The sequence below is a fragment of the Schistocerca americana genome, chromosome 3 (assembly GCF_021461395.2).
Source record: "Schistocerca americana isolate TAMUIC-IGC-003095 chromosome 3, iqSchAmer2.1, whole genome shotgun sequence".
Taxonomy (NCBI): domain Eukaryota; kingdom Metazoa; phylum Arthropoda; class Insecta; order Orthoptera; family Acrididae; genus Schistocerca; species Schistocerca americana.
Window position 1 is genome coordinate 315,968,577 of NC_060121.1, and position 8,791 is coordinate 315,977,367.

Consider the following 8,791-nt stretch of genomic DNA (forward strand, 5'->3'; position numbering starts at 1 on the left):
TGATGATGAGTAAGCTGAAATTTAAGAGACTACTCAGGAATGATCGGTGTGCAAAAAAGTGGGATACAGAAGTACTGAGGCATGAAGAGATACGCTTCAAGTTCTCTGAATAAAAAATAACTCTGTAGGCATTTCAGTTGAAGATGAATGGACATCTCTGAAAAGGACAATCAGATGTTGGAAAGAAAAACATAGGTAAAAAGCAGGTAACCGTGAAGAAACAATGAGTAACAGAAGAAATACTTCAGTTGATCAATGAAGGAAGGAAGTACAAAAATATCCAGGGAAATTGAAGGAATTCAGAATACAAATCACGTAGGAATGAAATAAATGGTGAATCCAGGGAAACTAAGGCGAAATGGCTGCATGAGAAATGTAAAAAAAAGCTTGAAACGAAATGATTATTGGAAGGTCTGACTCAGCATATAGAAAAGTCAAAAAAACCTTTGGTGAAATTAAAAGCAAGTGTGGTAACATTAAGAGTGCACTGTTAAATGCAGATGAGAGAGCAGATAGGTTGAAAGCATGCATTGAGGCCTCTATCAGGGAACACTTGTCTGATGAGATGAACGAGGAAGAAACAATAGTCTAAATAGAAGAGATAGGGAAGCCAATATTAGCATGAGAATTTAAAGTGCTTTGGAAGACTTTAAGGCTGTGTAATAATAGCAACAAAATGACTATTCACGTTGGTGTGTAGAATGTGTGAGGTGGCGATATATCTGCAGACTTCTGGAAAAGCTTTATCTACACAATTCCGAAGATTGAAAGAGTTGACAGGCGCGAGAATTACTGCAGAATCAGCTTAATACCTCGTGCATCCAAGTTGCTGACAAGAATGGAAAAAAAATTGAGGATGTTTTAGATGATCAATTTGGCTTTAGGAAAGGTAAAGGCACCAGAGAGACAATTCTGATGTTGCAGTTGATAATGGAAACAAGACAAGAAAAATCAAGTCGCAGTCATAGGATTTGTCGACCTGGAAAAAGTGTTTGACAATATCAAATGGTTCAAGATCTTTAAAATCCTGAGAAAAATAGGGGTAAACTATAGGGAAAGATGGATAATGTACTTTATGTACAAGAGGCAAGAGGAAACAATAAGAGAGGAAGAACAGGAATGAATTGCTTGGATTCAAAAGGGTGTAAGACAGGGATGTAGTCTTTCGCCCCTAATGTTCAGTGTATATATTGAAGAAGCAGTCATGGAAATGAAAGAAAGGTTCAAAAGTTGAAAGCACAGAGCAAGTGCTGGAGTGTCAGTCACGTTGGTTCACTCTGAACATGGCTGGGTGGTATTCAGCCGAAATATTAGAAGAAGAAGTCAAATTTATGTGGCTGCACGCCCGAAATTTTATGGATCAGTATTTGCGCCACGAAAATATGAAGATGCACATTAAATAAAATTGTAATAAGAAAAAAGGAATACTTTTTCACCATTCATCAGATGACAGTAACAGTCTCAATCACATCATTTATACAATATGTTTCTTTTTTGTTCTTAATATCATATTCTACCAAGCACCAACAATGACTGCAACTGATATTACAATTGTTGCAGTTACATCTGCTTAAGTGGCATGCAAGTAAGTGCCAGGTGCACGAAGCACTCTGCACAGAGAGAGAAGTGAGGCACATTTGCTAATATTGCCATTGTGCTTTCTGTCATGTTTACATGCTCTAGCCGTTACATACCCTGGCAAATGGCAGTGCTGGTGTAAGTGTCACATTGGCCATCTGTTTCAGCTTCTGACTTTCTCTTTAAAAATTTGTATGTTCGGAAAACTATTGCTGTAGCTTGTTAATGTAATACTTGTTATGTTTGCTTTATGCCACGCATAATGAAGCCTACACTGACCGAGCACCTTCCTTTATCTAAACAAATATAAAAACCAATGCAAAGTGTTCTATGCATACCCTGAAGCACTTGCTACAGGCACATGCAGCACAAAGTCATTGCTGGCTGGAGTGTCACATCACTGCCATTACTACTATTATCACTCTACCATCTTCCTTGTTACAGGCACACCAATGTAGTAAATTACTTATTTTATGTCTAAGCTCTGCGCAGAAACAATCCTTGATGTTTGGGTCCAATAAATGTAGTGATACCTATTTTACTATGAGCTGAAAATGGCAATAAAGTGTACATTTTGAAAATGATTCATTCATATTCAGAGTTTCATAAACTTAAAACAACTACTTAAGTAATGAATATGCAATGACAGCTCTGTTTAGTAGTTGTAAACTAACTGAACTTTTTGATTTGTATTGGTCGTTCAAATTTGATAAGATTTGGAAGAAAATTGTGTTATTAAGTAAAGGTTCCTATGCTTTACAGTCATAGCATACATTAAATGTTTTTTCTCTCAGTTTGTAAAAGAACTGATAGTAACAGAAGGAAATTCATGGCAGTTACAAAGTAACAGCAGTGATAGGCAATACACAAAGTCATGGCAGTTGACATCTAACCCATCTGGTAGCAGGTGCATGAAGAAGATGCGGCATGGAAGTTCTGCAGTAGCCCAGAATGCAATCCTCCATCACACCACATTTACTTTAAATACAAGCTAGATTGACCAAATTCACAGCATCACCCACACGTGCCTTTCTGAATGTACTGTAGTAAGCAATGAGGAGTGCAAAAAGTGAGTGATAAGTGTAAGTGTGAATGTGCACAATGGTCAGTGCATGTCTCTTTCTTTTATTTTAAATTAAATTATAAATGTAAGTTTCACAGTCATATAAGTACCTATGAATGTTGCTAATTACAAGGAGAAGTTTTCTGATTCCTAATAATGTGACCACTAATCATTTTTGTTTAATATATATATGACAGCAACAGGGGCTGAATGCTAAATGAAAAATAAAGATTTTACTCCAAGTAAAATAAGAAACAATTACTTATACTTAATCCAAGTGTTGGTGATTACAGGTCTTCTAAGAATTTCTTGCTGTTAGGTGGAAAGCATGTCCAATAGCCTTACTTCATAAATAAAATAAGGATTTTCATAGTGTGCATGGATGGAGTGTTGTGTTGCAATGCCTCTTACAAATGATATTATCATTATTGTTTTTGTATTATTATTTATTTTTGTAAACTTGCTACATGGAGCCACAAATGTTTACAGTTGAAGAGCTAGTGAAGCTATGTGTTTGAATTATTTCTTCTGGTGCTCTTTCTTGATTTAAGTGGAGACACTGTACAGGGTTATTACAAATGATTGAAGCGATTTCACAGCTCTACAATAACTTTATTATTTGAGATATTTTCACAATGCTTTGCACACACATACAAAAACTCAAAAAGGTTTTTTAGGCATTCACAAATGTTCGATATGTGCCCCTTTAGTGATTTGGCAGACATCAAGCTGATAATCAAGTTCCTCCCACACTCGGCGCAGCATGCCCCCATCAATGAGTTCGAAAGCATCGTTGATGCGAGCTCGCAGTTCTGGCACGTTTCTTGGTAGAGGAGGTTTAAACGCTGAATCTTTCACATAACCCCACAGAAAGAAATCGCATGGGGTTAAGTCACGAGAGCGTGGAGGCCATGACATGAATTGCTGATCATGATCTCCACCACGACCGATCCATCGGTTTTCCAATCTCCTGTTTAAGAAATGCCGAACATCATGATGGAAGTGTGGTGGAGCACCATTCTGTTGAAAGATGAAGTCGGCGCTGTCGGTCTCCAGTTGTGGCATGAGCCACATTCCCAGCATGTCCAGATACACGTGTCCTATAACGTTTTTTTTCGCAGAAGAAAAAGGGGCCGTAAACTTTAAACCGTGAGATTGCACAAAACACGTTAACTTTTGGTGAATTGCAAATTTGCTGCACGAATGTGTGAGGATTCTCTACCGCCCAGATTCGCACATTGTGTCTGTTCACTTCACCATTAAGAAAAAATGTTGCTTCATCACTGAAAACAAGTTTCGCACTGAACACATCCTCTTCCATGAGCTGTTGCAACCGCGCCGAAAATTCAAAGCGTCTGACTTTGTCATCGGGTGTCAGGGCTTGTAGCAATTGTAAACGGTAAGGCTTCTGCTTTAGCCTTTTCCGTAAGATTTTCCAAACCGTCGGCTGTGGTATGTTTAGCTCCCTGCTTGCTTTATTCGTCGACTTCCGCGGGCTACGCGTGAAACTTGCCCGCACGCGTTCAACCGTTTCTTCGCTCACTGCAGACCGACTTGTTGATTTCCCCTTACAGAGGCATCCAGAAGCTTTAAACTGTGCATTCCATCACCGAATGGAGTTAGCAGTTGGTGGATCTTTGTTGAAATTCGTCCTGAAGTGTCGTTGCACTGTTATGACTGACTGATGTGAGTGCATTTCAAGCACAACATACGCTTTCTCGGCTCCTGTCGCCATTTTGTCTCACTGCGCTCTCGAGCGCTCTGGCGGCAGAAACCTGAAGTGCGGCTTCAGCCGAACAAAACTTGATGAGTTTTTCTACTTATCTGTAGTGTGTCGTGACCATATGTCAATGAATGGAGCTACAGTGAATTTATGAAATCGCTTCAATCATTTGTAATAGCCCTGTATTGTGTGTATCTACGGAGGACAAAAGGACAGTCTTTCATGGGGGAATGGGAGTGTGCAAACAACAAAAGTGAGACATGTAAAACAGATCCCTGTTAGATCGGTCTAGCAAGACGTACTGAGATGATATCTCTTATAGAGTAACGAAATTTCAGGAATACATCTGCCTAGGTAACATACTTCAGTGATTAATATTGCAAGATCACGGGTTAATGTAAGCATGAGATAAGGCATTGCAAGTGTGAAATGCTGGTACATTAATAACAGGTATAAAACCAGAATATTGAATGGAAGCATGCAAACATGCTTGCATTGTTTTGTACAGATGCTGGACGTTAGTTCGTGGGATGGAGTTCCAGACCTGTTGCACTTGGTCGGTCAATACAGGGATGGTTGATGCTTGCTGTGGATGACACTGGAGTTGTTGTCCAATGATGTCCCATATTTGCTCAATTGGAAACAGATATGGTGCTTGAGCAGGCCAAGGCAACATGTTGCCACTCTGTAGAGCATGTTGCGTTACAACAGTAATATGTGGGTGAGTATTATCCTGTTGGAAAACACCCTCTCAAATGCTGATCATGAACAGTAGCATAACAAGTGGAATCACCAGACTGACACACAAACTTACATCCAGGGCACATGGGATAACCGTGAGAGTGCTCCTGCTGTCACACAAAATGACATCCCAGACCATAACTCCAGGTGTAGGTCCCATGTAGCTAGCACACAGACAGGTTTGTTCCAGGAACTCAACTGGCCACCTTCTAACCAACACATGACCATCACTGGCACAAAGGCAAAACCAGCTTTCATCAGAAAATTCAAAAGACCTCCAATGAGCTCCCACTTGACACCATCAATATCACAAATGGTAGTGGTTTAGGGTCAGGGAAATTCATGCTACAGGGTGTCTGGCTTGGAACAGTCCTTGAAAGATCTGATTTGTGGCAGTTAGTTGGGTGACTGTGGTGCCAACTGCTGCTCAAATTGCTACTGCAGATGCAGTATGATATGCCAGAGCCATATACCAAACACCCTTCTGTAGTGTCATGTGGCCGTTCGTAGCCCAGTCTTCTTGCGTAGAGGAAATAACTACAAAATTAATATCACATGCTACTTCATCTCTCCATGTTTTAGCGTTGCTGAAGATACTTACTGAAGGGCTTTAACTGCCACACTGTATTGAATAGTGCCAAATGATGGATGGGACAGTGATGATATTGCTGTGGCGTATTTCTTCCTGGAATATTTTGAGACAGCAGCTATCAATTCCACTCTTGCTTGTCAGTCTTGTTTTCTCCAATATGCTGAATATATCTTCTTGCTATGCCCTCATGGTGAATTGGCCCAACAGCAGTTCTTAGATCACATGTTTGGGTTCATCCAAACAATACATTTACTACTTGGAGAGGTGTGGTAAGCTACATTTCTTGGAGAAGCTAGTTGGTCTGAATGCAGATGGTCGGCTCGGTCATTCAAAGTGTAGGAAGCCAACCCACACCAACCAGTATCTGAATCCAACCCACACCAACCAGTATCTGAATCCAAACAAGTTTTATCATCCTGCTGTGAAGGAAATTGTCTTGTGCAGTGAATACACAGGACTATAACAATATTGAACAATAATGATTCCAATTCACGAATAAGCATTTAAGAATCAAAATCAAGGAACACAGCTACAGCAAGGATCATATTGGTGACACTCTTAGTACAATCAGCACAAGATTCTCTGCCTGTCAGTGGAACAAGCCAACCCAGCAGCGTTTATTTTGTAAAGTTGTGCAATAATTACATGTATAATCCAGAGGTATGAACTAAGGCCAGTGATTGACCCCATTTCAATTACTCAGGAAATGTTACAACCACCTAAAGGTGATGTATATCATATGAAGGTTGAATGAAAATTAATGCCTCCATCTTCATTAATTGGGGTTTGGATGGGGATATTTTAATAACTCAGATGCAGAAATAATCCTTAGAATGTGATTTTTAATAACCAATATTCACTTTTCCACATAATCACCAGCCAAATGGATACATTTCTGCCAATGATGAACAAGTTTTCTGAAGCCGTCACAGAAGGAGTCGACACTCTGTTTCCACAACCACAGTCTCAAAGTTCTCTCAATGTCTTCATCAGAAGCATAATGATGGCCCAGCTGATCGTATTTCATTATTGGGAACAGATGGAAGTCAGACGGTGCTAAATCTGGACTGTATGGAGGACACCATACGATGATGAGATTCAGTCTCTGAAGTTCTGCTGTGGTGGCACGTGAAACGTGTGGTTTGGCATTGTCATGCTGCAGGAAAACATTTTCCTTTTCCTTTCGGACCCATGTTAGCTGTCGTTTCGGAGTTCGCAGCATTGAGAAGTAACATTCTGAATTTATTGTTGTTCCACGATAAATCAACATGGATAACACCATCTGTGTCCCAGAGCACTGTGGCCATGATTTTTCCTGCTGATGGCTGCGTCTTGAATTTCATTTTCTGGGGCGAGTCTTCGTGTTGATATTCCATAGACTGACATTTCTTCTCTGGGTTGTAATTTTGAACCCACATTTTGTCTCGTGTCACAACTGAATGGAGAAAGGTGTCACCTTCATTCTCGTAATGCAAGAGGAGTTTCTGGCAAATTTCAAGTCTGTGCGCTCTCATTTCAGGAGTCAGCATTCCGGGTACTCATCGCACACAGATCTTCCGATAGCCAAACAAAGCAGTAATGTGACCCACACGTTCTTGTGAAATGCTGATTGTGCTTGCAGTATCTCTGAGTGATACGAGGATCATCCTGAATCAATCTGTCAACATTTTGCTTGTGAAACTCGGTGGTTGCTGTCACAGCACGTCCAACTCTTTGTTTGTCAAGCAGGTCAGATGTTCCCGCCTCAACATCTTTAAACTTACTCGCCCAATGATGCACAGTACTCACATCTACACAATTACCATAAAATGCTTTCATTATCTGATAAATCTCCTTTGGGGTGATATCTTTTGCTGTCAAGAATTCAGTGACTGCACATTGCTTAAATCGCATTGACTGACCTTCTGCGCAGGGTCCCATACTTAACACTGTAACAACACAACCATTCAGTGCTAAGGCTTCCCACCAACTGGAGCTGTAGAGAAGAGGCTACAGAATAAGCCAGTACCTGCCACATACCAATGCTGCCAACTGTTGAACAGTTACAAAGGTGAAGGCATTACTTTCCAGTCAACCCTCTTAGAATGTCAAGTGTGTCTGGTATTCACAGTGAATGTAGGAAAAATTAAATTGGTAAAAGTACAGTTGCTACACCTGAATATTGTCCAGACAATAGACACAAAATCTACTTTGAAAGAATGAGATTCTTGGTCCTTGCAACAACTTATTGGGATTCAATTACAAAAGAGGCAGCCAAGATTGTATACACTAGGGCACTGGATGAACAATGGATACCAAAGGGTCAAAGAACGAGAACAGTTCTGGACTCTGATATATCACCCATATGAGAACACTATACCATACTGGCAGCCAACAGTTTAACTCCTGATGATCATGATGAGAATTTTATTCAGTCCTGTATAAGTTCTAAGATTACATTAAGTCAGTACTCAAGAATATCTTTTTTCATATTTAGCATGCTTAGTGAATAAATTATTTAACTGAACAAAATTAGTGAAAAGTAAGTTTATAAGTTCTGTTCAGATGATATAATTATTTTTCTAAAAATTAGAACTTGCAATCCAATGTAAATTTGTTATGTCTGTTCAAAAGAAATAATTTTTTTTTCCCAAAAATAAGGATTTCAGAGAAAAGATATTTTAGCTGAAAATAACTTCACAGTGTATTTATTTTTGTATTATTACTTTCAGTTCAGAATCATCTGATACAAAAATTAATGTAAATAAATGTTTTTTATTGAGGCACATGATGTGTGTGTGTTAGATTATACTGTTTTTACATTTATACTGTACTGTGTTTTTCGTTCCAGTAAGTTTTCTAACAGTAATTACAACAGATGGAAAACATACTCCAAACAATGAGAAAAATTAAAAATATATTTCATTTGTGTAAACATGTTCACACACTTAAGTGAACAAAAAAGGGCCTCTTCATAAACAGATTATATATTGTTAAATAAAAGTAAAACATTTTCAAAATCATTTCCGAAGTGTGGGGTGGTTACTGGACGGTGGCCTGAAAATTTAAATACACTACACTTCACATATTTCAATCAATTTATCACCTTTTACAA